Here is a 17,629-nt window from a genome sequence, read left to right as displayed (position 1 = left end):
GTGTCTTGCTAATTGCCTATAATTTCCACCTGTTGTCTATTCCATTAGCACAACAGCATGTGGAATTTATTGTCAATCAGTGTTGCTTCCTAAGTGGACAGTTTGAATTCACAGAAGTGTGATTGACTTGGTGTTACATTGTGTTGTTTAAGTGTTCCCTTTATTTTTTTGAACAGTGTATTATCGAATAGATATTTGAAAAACACCTTGAGGATTGATTATAAAAAGCATTTGCCATGTTTCTGTCGATATTATGGATCTAATTTGGAATTTTGTTCGGCGTTGTCGTGACCGCTATTTCCGGTGTATTTCTCAACATAACGTGACCAACAAACGGAGGTATTTTGGGTATAAAAATATTCTTTATGGAACAAAAGGAACATTTGCTGTCTAACTGGAAGTCTCGTGAGTGAAAACATCCGAAGCTCATCAAAGGTAAACGGTTCATTTGATTGCTTTTCTGATTTTCGGGACCAAGCTTCCTGCTGCTGGCTGGGCATAATGCTATGCTATCGATAAACTTACACAAACGCTCGTCTTGCTTTGGCTGTAAAGCATAATTTCAAAATCTGAGATGACAGGGTGATTAACAAAAGGCTAAGCTGTGTTTTCTAGTAATATTTTTTGACCGTTGCGCTATGCTAATTAGTGTAGTTGATGACAATTCTGCCGGATCCGGGATGGGTAGTTCCAAGAGGTTATTCAGTGAAATCATCACGTGAAGAGTCAACTCCTGCTATTAATGTCCAATTCATAATTAAATAGTTTTATTTCTATTGGAAGGATTTAATTATATCTACTTATGATAAGGTAAAAGGTTTATATTTGTCACCATATGGAAAATATATCCTATGCAAAAAACATCTACATTTAAATGGTATTAATATTAATTTGCATATATTCCGTTAATTCCCATATACTCCCGTTAATTTCCACAGAAAATTTCCACCTCTGAATATTGCCCAAATTGTGCAACCCTAATGCTTATCCTATAAAAATGCACTAAAGTTTTGGTGCATCACTATGCACACGATAGTTCATAATGAACATGAGCTAATTTGAGAACAAGGCTACTTAAATTCTATCACCATATTGATTGCAACACTTGCACGGATAATACACTGGATCACTGCTACTCTAACTTCCGCGATGCAAAAACGGCCCTCCCCCGCCCTGCCTTCGTCAAATGCTCCTACCGTCCTATAGGCAGAAACTCAAACAGGATGTACCCGTGACTAGAACTATTCAACATTGTTCCTGTACCAAAGACGGCAAAGAAAACTGAACTAAATGACTATCGCCCCTGTAGCACTCACATCTCATCATGAAGTGCTTTGAGACTAGTCAAGGATCATATCACCTCCACCTAGACCCACTCCAATTTGCATACCTCCCCAACAGGTCGACAGACGATGCAATCACCATCACACTGCCCTATCCCATCTGGACAAAAGGAATACCTACAGTTGGGCAAAAAAGTATTTAGTCAGCCACCAATTGTGCAAATTCTCCCACTTAAAAAGATGAGAGGCCTGTAATTTTGATCATGGGTACACTTCAACTATGACAGACAAAATGAGAATGTTTTTTTCCAGAAATCACATTGTAGGATTTTTAATGAATTTATTTGCAAATTATGGTGGAAAATAAGTATTTGGTCAATAACAAATGTTTCTCAATACTTTGTTATATACCCTTTGTTGGCATTGACAGAGGTCAAAAGTCTTCACAAGGTTTTCACACACTGTTGCTGGTATTTTGGCCCATTCCTCCATGCAGATCTCCTCTAGAGCAGTGATGTTTTGGGGCTGTTGCTGGGCAACACAGACTTTCAACTCCCTCCAAAGATTTTCTATGGGGTTGAGACTGGCTAGGCCACTCCAGGACCTTGAAATGCTTCTTACAAAGCCACTCCTTCCTTGCCCGGGCGGTGTGTTTGGGATCATTGTCATGCTGAAAGACCCAGCCACGTTTCGTCTTCAATGCCCTTGCTGATGGACGGAGGTTTTCACTCAAAATCTCACGATACATGGCCCCATTCATTCTTTCCTTTACACGGATCAGTCGTCCTGGTCCCTTTGCAGAAAAACAGCCCCAAAGCATGATGTTTCCACCCCCATGCTTCACAGTAGGTATGGTGTTCTTTGGATGCAACTCAGCATTCTTTGTCCTCCAAACATGACGAGTTTTTACCAAAAACGTATATTTTGGTTTCATCTGACCATATGACAGTCTCCCAATCTTCTTCTGGGTCATCCAAATGCTCTCTAGCAAACTTCAGACGGGCCTGGACATGTACTGGCTTAAGCAGGGGGACACGACTGGCACTGCAGGATTTGAGTCCCTGGCAGCGTAGTGTGTTACTGATGGTAGGCTTTGTTACTTTGGTCCCAGCTCTCTGCAGGTCATTCACTAGGTCCCCCCGTGTGGTTCTGGGATTTTTGCTCACCGTTCTTGTGATCATTTTGACCCCACGAGGTGAGATCTTGCGTGGAGCCCCAGATCGAGGGAGATTATCAGTGGTCTTGTATGTCTTCCATTTCCTAATAATTGCTCCCACAGTTGATTTCTTCAAACCAAGCTGCTTACCTATTGCAGATTCAGTCTTCCCAGCCTGGTGCAGGTCTACAATTTTGTTTCTGGTGTCCTTTGACAGCTCTTTGGTCTTGGCCATAGTGGAGTTTGGAGCGTGACTGTTTGAGGTTGTGGACAGGTGTCTTTTATACTGATAACAAGTTCAAACAGGTGCCATTAATACAGGTAACAAGAGGAGGACAGAGGAGCCTCTTAAAGAAGAAGTTACAGGTCTGTGAGAGCCAGAAATCTTGCTTGTTTGTAGGTGACCAAATACTTATTTTCCACCATAATTTGCAAATAAATTCATTAAAAATCCTACAATGTGATTTTCTGGATGTTCTTTTCTCATTTTGTATGTCATAGTTGAAATGTACCTATGATGAAAATTACAGGCCTCTCTCATCTTTTTAAGTGGGAGAACTTGCACAATTGGTGGCTGACTAAATACTTTTTTGCCCCACTGTATGCAAGAATGCGGCTCATTGACTACAGCTCTGCATTCAACACCATAGTTCCCTCAAAGCTCATCATTAAGCTTGAGACCCTGGGTCTGAACTCTGCCCCTATGCAATTGGGTCCTTGACTGACAGGCCGCCCCCAAGTGGTGAAAGTAGGAAACAACATCACCACGTCGCTGATCCTCAACACTGGGGCCCTACAAGGGTGCGTTCTCAGCCACCCCCTCCAGTATTCCCTGTTCACCCATGACTGCGTGGCTTGATTATCAACAACGACGATTCATTTCTATATCATTGAAATACAGTGCATTCGTTAACTATTCAGACCCTTGGACTTCTCACTTTGTTACATTACAGCCCTTTTCTACATTTGTTTAAATTGCACCACCCCCCCCCCCCCCAATCAATCTACACAGAAAACCCCATGACAAAGCAAAATAATTTACAACCAATAAAAACAAAATAAGAATTCAGACCCTTGCCTCATTACTCTGTTGAAGCACCTTTGGCAGTGATTACAGCCTCGAGTCTTCTTGAGTATGACGCTACAAGCTTGACACACCTGTATTTGGGGAGTTTCTGCCATTCTTCTTTGCAGATCCTCTCAAGCTCTGTTAGGTTGGATGGGGAGCGTTGTTGTACAGCTATTTTCAGGTCTCTCCAGAGGATGTTAGATCGGGTTCAAGTCCGGGCTCTGGATGGGCCACTCAAGGACAATCAGAGACTTGTCCCGAAGCCACTCCTGCGTTGTCTTGGCTGTGTGCTTAGGGTTCATCCCAGTCTGAGGTCCTGAGCAGGTTATCGTCAAGAATCTTTCTATACTTTGCTCCGTTCATCTTTCCCTCGATCCTGACTCGTCTCCCCGTCCCTGCTGCTGAAATACATCCCCACAGGATGATGCTGCCAGAACCATGCTTCACCGTAGGGATGGTGGCAGGTTTCCTCCAGACGTGACGCTTGGCATTCAGGCTAGAGGTCGACCGATCATGATTTTTCAATGCCGATACCGATTATTGGAGGACCAAAAAAAACGATACAGATTTTTATATACACACACACACACACACACACACACACACATAATAATTACAACAAATCCAGATTGAACACATTTTAACTTAATATAATACATAAATAAAATCAATTTAGTCTCAAATAAATAATGATAATGGTTTAAAAAACGCAAAAACAGTGTAAAAGTGCAATATGTGCCATGTAAAAAAGCTAACGTTTAAGTTCCTTGCACAGAACATATGAAAGCTGGTGGTTCCTTTTAACACGAGTCTTCAATATTCCAAGTTAAACAGTTTTAGGTTGTAGTTATAGGAATTAAAATACTTTCTCTCTATAGCATTAGTATTTAATATACCTTTGACTATTGAATGTTCTTATAGGCACTTCAGTATTGTCAGCCTAATCTCAGGCTTGAAGTCAAACAGCGCTGTGCATCCCAGCATTGCTAAGAGCTGCTTTTTGAATGAATGCTTACGAGCCTGTGGCTGCCTACCACCGCTCAGTCAGACTGCTCTATCAAATCATATACTTAATTATAATATAATAACACACAGAAATACAAGCCTTTGGTCATTAATGTGGCCAAATCCGGAAACTATCATTTCGAAAACAAAACATTTATTCTTTCAGTGAAATACCATTATGTATTTTAATCGAACAGGTGGCAACACCAAGTCTTAATATTACTGTTACATTGCACAACCTTCAATGTCATAATTATGTAAAATTCTGGCAAATTAATTAGTCTTTGTTAGGAATAAATGGCCTTTCAACAGTTCAACGAGCCAGGTGGTCCATACTGCTGTATATACACTGACTCTGATTGCATTTAACGCAAGAGAAGTGACACATTTTCACAAGTTAACTTCTCTAGGATAGGGGGAAGCTTTTGGAATTTCGGATGAAAAGCATGCCCAATTTCAACTGCCTGCTACTCATCCCCAGAAGATATGCATAGTATTAGTAGATTTGGATAGAAAACACTCTGAAGTTCCTAAAACTGTTTGAATCATGTCTGAGTATAAAATAACTTATGTAGCAGGCGAAACCCCGAGGACAAACCATTCAGAATTACATTTTTTTATTTTTTTAGGTCACCCTGTTTTCAATTATTTTTCATTGGGAATCCAGATTTCTAAGGGACTTGCTTGCAGTTCCTACCGCTTCCACTGGATGTCACCAGTCTTTAGAAATTGGTTGAGGTTATTCCTTTGTTTAATGAAGTACGGCCACCTTGAACGAGTGTCACTTCATGTGTACTGTTTGATAGATGCACCACACTGCCAGGTCTCTGCCTGGCCATGCAGTCATGAGTGAACAGGGAGCATAGGAGGGGACTGAGCACGCACCCCTGAGGGGCCCCCGTGTTGAGGATCAGCGTGGCAGATGTGTTGTTGTCTACCCTTACTACCTGGGGGCGGCCCTTCAGGAAGTCCAGGATCCAGTTACAGAGGGAGGTGTTTAGTCCAAGGGTCCTCAGCTTAGTGATGAGCTTTGAGGGCACTATGGTGTTGAACGCTGAGTTGTAGTCAACAAAAAGCATTCTCACGTGTCCCTTTTGTCCAGGTGGGAAAGGTCTGTGTTGAGTTGGATCTGTTGGAGCGGTATGCAAATTGGAGTGGGTCTAGGGTTTTCTGAGATAATGGAGCCATGACCATGTGAGCCATGACCAGCCTTTCAAAGCACTTCATGGCTACAGACGTGAGTGGTAGTTTGGTAATCATTTAGGCAGGTTACCTTAGTTTTCTTGGGTACATGGACCATGGTGGTCTGCTTGAAAGATGTTGGTATTACAGACTCAGTCAGGAACAGGTTGAAAATGTCAGTGAAGACAATCTTCAGACCAGAAAAAATGGTTTCTCATGGTCTGAGAGTCCTTTAGGTGCCTTTTGGCAAACTCCAAGCGGCCTAACATGGCTTCCGTCTGGCCACTCTACCATAAAGGCCTAATAGGTGGAGTGCTGCAGAGATGGTTGTCCTTCTGGAAGGTTCTCCCATTTCCACAGAGTAACTCTGGAGCTCTGTCAGAGGGACCATTGGGTTCTTGGTCACCTCCCTGACCAAGGCCCTTCACCGATTGCTCAGTTTGGCCGGGCAGCCAGCTCTAGGAAGAGTCTTGGTGGTTCCAAACTTCTTCCATTTATGAATGATGGAGGCCTTCAATGCTGATGGGGACCTTCAATGCTGCAGAATTTATTTTGTACCCTTCCCTAGTTCTGTGCCGACACAATCCTGTCTTCTCTATGGATAATTCATTTGACCTCATGGCTTGGTTTTTGCTCTGACATGCACTGTCAACTGTGGGACCTTATATAGAAAGGTGTGTGCTTTCCAAATAATTGAATTTACCACAGGTGGACTCCAATCAAATTCTAGAACCATCTCCAGGATGATCAATGGAAACCGGATGCACCTGAGCTCAATTTCGAGTCTCATAGCAAAAGGGTCTGAATACTTCTGTTTTTTATACATTTCCTAAACTTTCTAAAAAAATATATATATGTTTTCGCTTTGTCATTATTGGATAGTGTGTGTAGATTGAGGAAAAATAAATAATTTAATAAATTTTAAAATTCTGTAACAAAATGTGGAAATTCCAACCCCTGCACAGCCTGTAGATCTAGTCAGACCATACAGTAGACTAAGGTTGTGGAATACTTTCCAAATGCACTGTATATAGACCTACAGTGCCTTGCGAAAGTTTTCGGCTCCCTTGAACTTTGCGACCTTTTGTCACATTTCAGGCTTCAAACATAAAGATATAAAACTGTATTTTTGGTGAAGAATCAACAACAAGTGGGACACAATCATGAAGTGGAACGACATTTATTGGATATTTCAAACTTTTTTAACAAATCAAAAACTGAAAAATTGGGCGTGCAAAATTATTCAGCCCCTTTACTTTCAGTGCAGCAAACTCTCTCCAGAAGTTCAGTGAGGATCTCTGAATGATCCAATGTTGACCTAAATGACTAATGATGATACATACAATCCACCTGTGTGTAATCAAGTCTCCGTATAAATGCACCTGCACTGTGATAGTCTCAGAGGTCCGTTAAAAGCGCAGAGAGCATCATGAAGAACAAGGAACACACCAGGCAGGTCCGAGATACTGTTGTGAAGAAGTTTAAAGCCGGATTTGGATACAAAAAGATTTCCCAAGCTTTAAACATCCCAAGGAGCACTGTGCAAGCGATAATATTGAAATGGAAGGAGTATCAGACCACTGCAAATCTACCAAGACCTGGCCGTCCCTCTAAACTTTCAGCTCATACAAGGAGAAGACTGATCAGAGATAAAGCCAAGAGGCCCATGATCACTCTGGATGAACTGCAGAGATCTACAGCTGAGGTGGGAGACTCTGTCCATAGGACAACAATCAGTCGTATATTGCACAAATCTGGCCTTTATGGAAGAGTGGCAAGAAGAAAGCCATTTCTTAAAGATATCCATAAAAAGTGTCGTTTAAAGTTTGCCACAAGCCACCTGGGAGACACGCCAAACATGTGGAAGAAGGTGCTCTGGTCAGATGAAACCAAAATTGAACTTTTTGGCAACAATGCAAAACGTTATGTTTGGCGTAAAAGCAACACCCTGAACACACCATCCCCACTGTCAAACATGGTGGCGGCAGCATCATGGTTTGGGCCTGCTTTTCTTCAGCAGGGACAGGGAAGATGGTTAAAATTGATGGGAAGATGGATGGAGCCAAATACAGGACCATTCTGGAAGAAAACCTGATGGAGTCTGCAAAAGACCTGAGACTGGGACGGAGATTTGTCTTCCAACAAGACAATGATCCAAAACATAAAGCAAAATCTACAATGGAATGGTTCAAAAATAAACATATCCAGGTGTTAGAATGGCCAAGTCAAAGTCCAGACCTGAATCCAATCGAGAATCTGTGGAAAGAACTGAAAACTGCTGTTCACAAATGCTCTCCATCCAACCTCACTGAGCTCGAGCTGTTTTGCAAGGTGGAATGGGAAAAAATGTCAGTCTCTCGATGTGCAAAACTGATAGAGACATACCCCAAGCGACTTACAGCTGTAATCGCAGCAAAAGGTGGCGCTACAAAGTATTAACTTAAGGGGGCTGAATAATTTTGCACGCCCAATTTTTCAGTTTTTGATTTGTTAAAAAAGTTTGAAATATCCAATAAATGTCATTCCACTTCATGATTGTGTCCCACTTGTTGTTGATTCTTCACAAAAAAATACAGTTTTATATCTTTATGTTTGAAGCCTGAAATGTGGCAAAAGGTTGCAAAGTTCAAGGGGGCCGAATACTTTCGCAAGGCACTGTATACTATAGGTAGTCATCCCAGTTTTCATTTGAAGCGTATTTTTATCCTTCCTTGTTTGTAACAATTGCAAACACATTGGGAACTTTGCATTTGTCGTTAACTTTGTGAAGTTATTGGCGGTCACAGAGAGATAAATAAACAGGGTGATTCTATGTCTAGCGGAGATCGTGTATAAAGTGGTGTGGGAGGGCAAAAAAGCATTACCGACAAACAGCTGCTCTACGAGTCTGGGGAAGGCATTAGATTTACGAGGAACTGCCTGGAGCACAAAACACACCATTAGCCAAATACAATGGTCTCTAGCTTAATGACTAAAATAAACACCCTTTTTAGATTGCACAGGTTTTATTTATTTTTCCCCTCCAAACAATCAATGTAAATATCACACATTGTAATTAAATTATTATCCGCTTTGTGAGATCTTGGCCAAGGCCTGTATTTTATCTATACAGTGGGGAGAACAAGTATTTGATAACCTGCAAAATCGACAGTGTTTCCTACTTACAAAGCATGTAGAGGTCTGTACATTTTTATCATAGGTACACTTCAACTGTGAGAGACGGAATCAAAAATCCAGAAAATCAAACTTTTGTTTGCAATTACAGAGATCAAACCAGGTTTGCACACACTGCAGCAAGGATTTTGGCCTGCTCCTCCATACAGACCTTCTTCAGATCCTTCAGGTTTCGGGGCTGTCGCTGGGCAATACGGACTTTCAGCTCCCTCCAAAGATGTTCTATTGGGTTCAGGTCTGGAGACTGGCTAGGCCACTCCAGGACCTGGAGATGCTTCTTACGGAGCCACTCCTTAGTTGCCCTGGCTATGTGTTTCGGGTTGTTGTCATGCTGGAAGACCCAGCCACAAACCATCTTCAATGGGGGGGAAGCTGGTTGTTGGCCAAGATATCATGATACATGGCCCCATCCATCCTCCCCTCAATACGGTGCAGTCGTCCTGTCCCCTTTGCAGAAAAGCATCCCGAAAGAAAGTTTCCACCTCCATGCTTCACGGTTGGGATGGTGTTCTTGGGGTTGTACTCATTCTTCTTCTTCCTCCAAACACGGCAAGTGGAGTTTAGACCAAAAAGCTCTATTTTTGTCTCATCAGACCACATGACCTTCTCCCATTCCTCCTCTGGATCATCCAGATGGTCATTGGCAAACTTCAGACGGGCCTGGACAGGCACTGGCTTGAGCAGGGGAAGCTTGCGTGCACTGCAGGATTTGAATCCATGACGGCATAGTGTGTTACTAATGGTTTTCTTTGAGACTGTGGTCCCAGCTCTCTTCAGGTTATTGACCAGGTCCTGTCGTGTAGTTCTGGGCTGATCCCTCACCTTCCTCATGATCATTGATGCCCCACGAGGTGAGATCTTGCATGGAGCCGCAGACCGAGGGTGATTGACCGTCATCTTGAACTTCTTCCATTTTCTAATAATTGTGCCAACAGTTGTTGCCTTCTCACCATGCTGCTTGCCTATTGTCCTGTACACCATCCCAGCCTTGTGCAGGTCTACAATTTTACCTCTGATGTCCTTACACAGCTCTCTGGTCTTGGCCATTGTGGAGAGGTTGGAGTCTGTTTGATTGAGTGTATGGACAGGTGTCTTTTATACAGGTAACGAGTTCAAACAGGTGCAGTTAATACAGGTAATGAGTGGAGAACAGGAGGGCTTCTTAAAGAAAAACTAACAGGTCTGTGAGAGCCGGAATTCTTACTGGTTGGTAGGTGATCAAATACTTATGTCATGCAATAAAATGCAAATGAATTACTTAAAATCATACAATGTGATTTTCTGGATTTTTGTTTTAGATTCCGTCTCTCAGTTGATAACAATTACAGACCTCTACATGCTTTGTAAGTAGGAAACCCTGCTAAATCGGCAGTGTATCAAATACTTGTTCACCCCACTGTGTGTGTGTGCGTGTGTATATATTTATTTTTTTATTCCAGGCAGTAGCTTTCAGTTGGCACTGGCCCGTTTTGCCACTGAGAAATGTACCTGAATTTCAAGCCCTGCACTGCCTGTAGATCAAGTAGGTCCATACAGTAGACAAAGGTAAGCCTACTTTCAAAATGAACTGAGAAGATCTCAACAACATTAACTAGGCCTAACTGTGGCCCAATTATTAACCAGTAGTTACAAGTGTGGCATTATCTATGTATCACAGTACAACGTCCATTGTACTTGAATTGCATCACATGGGCTATTCCACCTCAGTAGGTCATCAAAGTCAGGGCAATAGACAGGACACACTGATTGGACTTGAATAGCACCGTTCAGCTAGGGCTCTTATCAGGGTTAGGGAAGTTTGCCAGGATACGGTGCCCAGAGGCCCACATAAAACACTGCCTTCCCTCCTCCTGAAAGAAACACCTTGTGAAGAACGTGTGTGTACTGTGAATGTGGTTGGATAACAAAAATCTGAAAGCTCTTCAAAAGTACCATCAAGAGTGAATAGGCCTAGAAATGCTTGAAATAAGATCATAAGATTGCCTGCTCATTTCGCTAATGGACATCACCACTGAGGATTTGCGTTGGTGACAGAGGGCATGTGAGTTTATCAATGGAGTCGGCTTAATCCCTGTGAAAAACTTATACTGACAAAGAGAAAGCAGTTTAATTAGGTTGATGATTTAGTCTAAACAAAAAAACAAAAAATCTAAAGGATAGTTAGTAGACTTAATTTGATCATGAGCCAAGCCATTTTCGCAATCTAACAGCACACCTTTATTTAAACGCAAAGACAGGGATTATTGGATACAATACTAGATAAATCCTTTCTAGCTAACGTTACTGGTTGCAATGAAGCCTATTTCTCCACCTTCACATGGAATACTTAGTTCTGCACCCCTGCACAAATTACAATGTGTGTTCCTGTGAAATAGTGTCAGCTGTAAACAGCCAATTGTTAGGTAGTTCTGCATCCCTGCACAAATTACAATGTGTCCCTTGAAATAGTACCAGCTGTAAACATAGCCAATTGTTAGCTAGTTGGTTTGTCCAAAAAACAAAACAAAGTAATAATTTACCTGAAATGTAATCTAAGTAACGTATGCTTTTCTTTTAGCTGCTTAACGTTAAATTAGCTAGCTAGCTCAGCCAGTCCATTACAGCTAGCCTGTTAGCTAGCTAGCCTAACTAACAGACACTGGCAAGAGTTGGCTTGACAACACTGATTTGCAAACTGTTTCGTACAACAAAGTTTCACTCAATATCAGAGTATTGTGAGAAATGTAAACAAAAAACACAAAAAAATTGCCACCCACCTGAATGTTCTTCACACCAAATTCGCTACAAATGAGCACCAGTCGGGTGCGGCCAGAAGAAATGTCAACAACTTGGTTGCGACATACTAGCCAGCTAGATAGCTAGCGTTAGCAAGCATTCAACCAGTTGCTGAAGCGAAAACTATTTTTCTGACACCTGGTTGTAGTAAACGCATGCTAAGTATAAGCAAAACTATTATTATTGGTTATAAAACTTGCATTTATGAAAGTTAACAGCGCGAGATGGATGCAAGCTTTGCAGCTGTCGCAGCACCAGCTAGCCAGCTAGCTACCTTTTCACCTCATACTACGACCTCTCAACTTCCAACTCTCACCCGTCACTGCACGCACGCGTCAACAGGGGACGCTGTTTATGTGGGTTGGGTGAGGAAAAGTGGACTATGTCTGTCTCGAAGGGGACTCAAACAGCTTTCTTAAACTTCCTCCCCTAATCAAACACCAAGCCTTTTAGAGCATTGCAAATGTTTAAGCAAGCATGTGTCATGAGTAGCACTTAGTCAAACTCAGGACTTTCCATGACCTGCTCCCTGTGGCATGCACTTTATCTGAGTGTCTGAGTAGGGGTTGACCAGTAAACTTCTCAAGGGTCAGCGCATGACTTCAGAGGGAGCATGAAATATGTGCTGTGAAACAACCTCACTGCATTCTGTTTCAATGCCAGCTCTACCAATCACTGCCGGTTGTGATACAGCCTGGAATCGAATCAGGGTCTGTTGTGATACCTTTAGGACTGAGATGAAGTGCCTTAGACTGCTGCACCACCCAGGAGCCCCTAATGCACAATTTTAAGAGGTGACATCAGAAGTCCCTCCTGAAATAGCCTATGTGGCTTTTAATTAAACATGTCAATGTTGACACTCCGCGGTAGGCTACCCTTCCATGTCTCAGAAGAAATAGATTCTTAATTCAAAACCTGGATGTTTAATAGGGTGAAAATATCTGTAATAACATTGCATATATTCATAACAGTGCAAGAACATAATCATTTCACTTTGTCTGTGATGGACCCCAGCTGTGAGAGAAACAGATCATGTATTTTTTTCAGTCATTGGACAGTGTTTTGGGTTTCTTTTCAAATGAGTCTAGCTGTAGATAGCGTTTTAGTGATACTTTATTGGAGAGGAAAAAAATATCCTATGTTTAAAAAAAAAAAAACATTCTTGTCCCTTCTGACCCCTTGTGCTTTTTGGGATAAGAGAGAGGAGAGGAGAAAGGGGAGCATGGGGTTCAGAAAAGGAATAGGGATGATTTAACTGAAGTCTTATTCTCTTTCACCCCACACTGTATATACTGTATTCTATACTATTCTATGGTATCTTAGTCACTTAATGTTTACATATCTTGCATTACTCATCTCATATTTATATACTGTTTTCTATACTATTCTACAGTATCTCATTCACTTAATAATGTTTACATATCTTGCATTACTCACCTCATATGTATATACTGTATTCTGTACTATTCTACTGTATCGTTAAGTAATTAATTTGCATTTTATTGCATGACATAAGTATTTGATCACCTACCAACCAGTAAGAATTCCAGCTCTCACAGACCTGTAAGTTTTTCTTTAAGAAGCCCTCCTGTTCTCCACTCATTACCTGTATTAACTGCACCTGTTTGAACTCGTTACCTGTATAAAAGACACCTGTCCATACACTCAATCAAACAGACTCCAACCTCTCCACAATGGCCAAGACCAGAGAGCTGTGTAAGGACATCAGGGATAAAATTGTAGACCTGAACAAGGCTGGGATGGGCTACAGGACAATAGGCAAGCAGCTTAGTGAGAAGGCAACAACTGTTGGCGCAATTATTAGAAAATGGAAGAAGTTCAAGATGACGGTCAATCACCCTCGGTCTGGGGCTCAATGCAAGATCTCACCTCGTGGGGCATCAATGATCATGAGGAAGGTGAGAGATCAGCCCAGAACTAGATGGCAGGACCTGATCAATGAACTGAAGAGAGCTGGGACCACAATCTCAAACAAAACCATTAGTAACACACTACGCCTTCATGGATTCAAATCCTGCAGCGCACGCAAGGTCCCCCTGCTCAAGCCAGCGCATGTACAGGCCCGTCTGAAGTTTGCCAATGACCATCTGGATGATCCAGTCTGATGAGACAAAAATAGCTTTTTGGTCTAAACTCCACTCGCAGTGTTTGGAGGAAGAAGAAGGATGAGTACAACCCCAAGAACACCATCCCAACCGTGAAGCACGGAGGTGGAAACATCATTCTTTGGGGATGCTTTTCTGCAAAGGGGACAGGACGACTGCACCGTATTGAGGGGAGGATGGATGGGGCCATGTATCGCGAGATCTTGGCCAACAACTTCCTTCCCTCAGTAAGAGCATTGAAGATGTGTGACGGCTTTCTTCTTCCTCTTCTGAGGAGGAGTAGCAAGGATCGGACCAATACGCAGCGTGGTAAGTGTTCATCTTGGTTTTTAATAAGAACACTGAGCAAAACAATAAACGACAACGTGACAAAACAAAACCGAAACAGTTCCGTGTGGAAACAAACACTGACACGGAAAATAAACACCCACGAAACACAAGTGGGAAAAGGCTACCTAAGTATGATTCTCAATCAGAGACAACTAACGACACCTGCCTCTGATTGAAAACCATACCAGGCCAAACGTAAAAACACAACATAGAAAACGGTACATAGACAACCCACCCAACTCACGCCCTGACCATACTAAAACAAAGACATAACAAAGGAGCTAAGGTCAGAACGTGACAACGACCCGAAACACACAGCCAGGGCAACTAAGGAGTGGCACCTTAAGAAGCATCTCAAGGTCCTGGAGTGGCCTAGCCAGTCTCCAGACCTGAACCCAATATAAAATATTTGGAGGGAGCTGAAAGTCTGTATTGCCCAGCGACAGCCCCGAAACTTGAAGGATCTGGAGAAGGTCTGTATGGAGGAGTGGGCACTGCTGCAGTGTGTGCAAAAATGGTCAAGAACTACATGAAACGTATGATCTCTGTAATTGCAAACAAAGGTTTCTGTACCAAATATTAAGTTCTGCTTTTCTGATGTATCAAATACTTATGTCATGCAATAAAATGCAAATGAATTACTTAAAAATCATACAATGTGATTTTCTGGATTTTTGTTTTAGATTCCGTCTCTCACAGTTGAAGTGTACCTATGATAAAATTACAGACCTCTACATGATTTGTAAGTTGGAAAGCCTGCAAAATCAGCAGTGTATCAAATATTTGTTCTCCCCACTGTATATAGTCTTAATTCAATCCTACTTAGATTTGTGTGTTTATTGGGTATATGTTGTGTAATTTGTTAGATATTGCTTGTTAGATATTACTGCACTGTCGGAGCTAGAAGCACAAGCATTTCGCTACACCCGCAATAACATCTGCAAATCATGTGTATGTGACCAATACAGTTTGATTTGATTTGATTTGACACTACTGCTGTACCATCATCCTTTCTTCTCTCTTATTGGGTCTTGCATAATTGTCTCATTTCAATTTCCCCTGTCTTTCTGTTGTTACTCTCTACATGTCACTCTTTCTCATTATTCAGAACTATTGCCTTCTTTCTATCCAGATACATCTGCTTTAAAACACTGATGATAACATTGATTTGACACCTCTAAATGTCCATAGTGAAATCAGTCACCATTGTTCTGTTCTGAACTGATACCTCACCTGCCTCTATCTCTCTCTCTCTCTCACCCTCCCTCTCTTTAGCTCTCTCTCTCTTGCTCTACCTCTTCTCCCACTCTCTTTTTTAGAATTATGATTGGAGCCAGTTTTTTCCACTCTGGTCTTCAGGCATTACAGATCAGGGGGGGCATAAGCTGTCTATTTATATCAATGACAGGTTATGGAAGAGCATAACCTGTCATTGATATGAATAGACAGATTAGCTGCAGATTAGCACATTAACACACAAAAGTACATCCGTAATTGATCAAAGCTCATAAAGCTCTGGGACAAGATGGCAGTGTACCCTAACATCACCATATTAAATAGCAGATTAATCCCTCTGAAATGGAACGCTTTGAATCATCTGTCCTATTATGCATGCAGTATTGCACATTTCTGTAGGCTATGTAGGCTATGTATTACTGTCTGCTGGGACTGCTTCAGTTGAATGTACCGTTTCCAAGTATTGACTGTGTTTGACTTTAATTCATTTACAAATCATTGAGGCTTTGTTTTGAACACCAGTCAATGAGTCAGTCTCTTTGCCACACTGGGTGTATTGATAATGAATTTGGTACTTTCACTTCTGTGGGGTAAAGACACATGACCACACAACCCAAGAATCTCCCTGACCTCAAATATACATACCCTTTACTGCCTGACTACACATCATCTCTCTGGAATGGTTTCCTGAAACAAATCATACCATCATGTGTAACAATGGGCAAGCATAGACTGATTAAATTGACATAATACGATCAGAGACAAAGCTCCTTTGTTGTGCCCTTAACTAATTTCTGCTTTCAAATCTTCACTTTCCCTATCCTTATCCTATCTTTATCTTACCTTTGTTGGCCTACTTTGTAAATCACCAAATAATTGATTGTTGATGAACCCAATGTAATTCCTTGCTATGCTCTCACTTGGCCCAGCCCTGCTCTGATCTCCCCCACCCCTCCTTTATGTTTTCCCATTTGTCCCTTCATCTCTTCTGTCTCTTCTCTCGTTATGCCCCTATGTGCGTATCTCTCCCCTGGTTGGTTGTGCCAGCTATGTGTACTCTTGGTGTCCAGTCTCCAGACAGGGTATAAATAACTAGCAGATGTTTTGCTTCATGCCCTGAGAGCTCTACTTGCTTCTCACACTTGAGGAACCATGGGAAAAAAATATTTCCCTTACGCACATGGCACACACAAAAAAAGCAGTCTTAAACGCACAAACTCTCACACAAACGTACTTGCAAATTTGCACTCGCGCACACACACACACACACACACACACACCATGATTGGGCACAAAACAGATAACAAGGTTATAAGTATTGTTGTAATGTCATGTAACATTACATAACATGCAACGTGAGGCAGTGAATGAAACTGCAGTCAATTATGGGAAACTTACTAGAACAACAGAGTAGTATGGTGAAGGGGGTTAAAGATGTCAGAAAGAGAAAGGACGAGAGAGAAAGAGAGAGAGAGCCAGCATGAGCTCATACTGTCGCATAAGCCACTGTGTCAACCAAGATACAGTACCATGCTTGAGCGAGATAGAGAGGGTGTGTGGTGTGTGTGTGAGTGGTCGGGTCCGGATGTGAGTATGTGAATGTGGGGAATGGTGCTGGGAGTAGAAAGGAGAGCGAGAGAATGAGACAGCGAAGGGAGAGAGTGTGTGTGTTGATGTGGTTGACTTCAAGAGTCATTGAGAAGTTGGGGGGTGGAGGGACAGACTGTGCTGACACACTAGAATCAGTGGCGGATTGTTTCCATCGGAAAGAATTCCAAGAATGGGCTAGAAGAGCTATCAGTGACTGTGCTTCAAGCCTTCTGACCAAAGTTTATTACACAGCCAAGCCCCCACTCACACTCTCACTAATACACATTCTCACACACCCAGTGCTACAAGCCAACAACAGTATAGGATACGCAATCTGTCCCCAGTGTCAATTTGGTGCTCTGATGTTATCGCTGGCCAAATGAAGGCTGTTGCCGTTGCAACCCCAATGCACTTACATGGTTGTTCGCACAAGGAAATTGGGAAACCAATGACATTTATAGACCAGCAGGAGGGAAAGAAAAACAAATGGATTAAAATCAGATGTCAATTCACTAAGGGGTTGAGTTATATAACTACTACATGATTAGCTTTAGATTTGCTCCAACTTGATTGAGAGATGGAGTGTTGGAACTTGAGCTGAGTGGATTGAATGTTACTGTTACGATACTGATGCAAGATAACTGATCAGAAGAAAAACCTCACTAACCCAGTTACAGTTAAAGTCGGAAGTTTACATGCACTT

The 17,629-nt window shown here is 42.0% G+C and overlaps 1 protein-coding gene across 1 annotated transcript in view; it reads right to left on the bottom strand.

Annotated features, from left to right (window-relative positions):
• lclat1 (lysocardiolipin acyltransferase 1) overlaps positions 1–11,917 on the bottom strand; it is a 35,188-nt gene extending 23,271 nt beyond the window's left edge. Inside the window, exon 1 of the mRNA XM_021574120.3 lies at positions 11,626–11,917. The gene's annotated coding sequence lies outside the window, so the exon portion shown is untranslated. The remainder of the gene's footprint in view (positions 1–11,625) is intronic.
• Between the last annotated feature and the right edge of the window lie 5,712 nt (positions 11,918–17,629).

Source organism: Oncorhynchus mykiss, chromosome 19, assembly GCF_057628025.1.
Source record: "Oncorhynchus mykiss isolate SJ-2025 chromosome 19, ASM5762802v1, whole genome shotgun sequence".
Lineage (NCBI taxonomy): Eukaryota > Metazoa > Chordata > Actinopteri > Salmoniformes > Salmonidae > Oncorhynchus > Oncorhynchus mykiss.
Note: the sequence above shows the minus strand (reverse complement) of the source record. Positions and strands in the feature narration are given on the sequence as shown.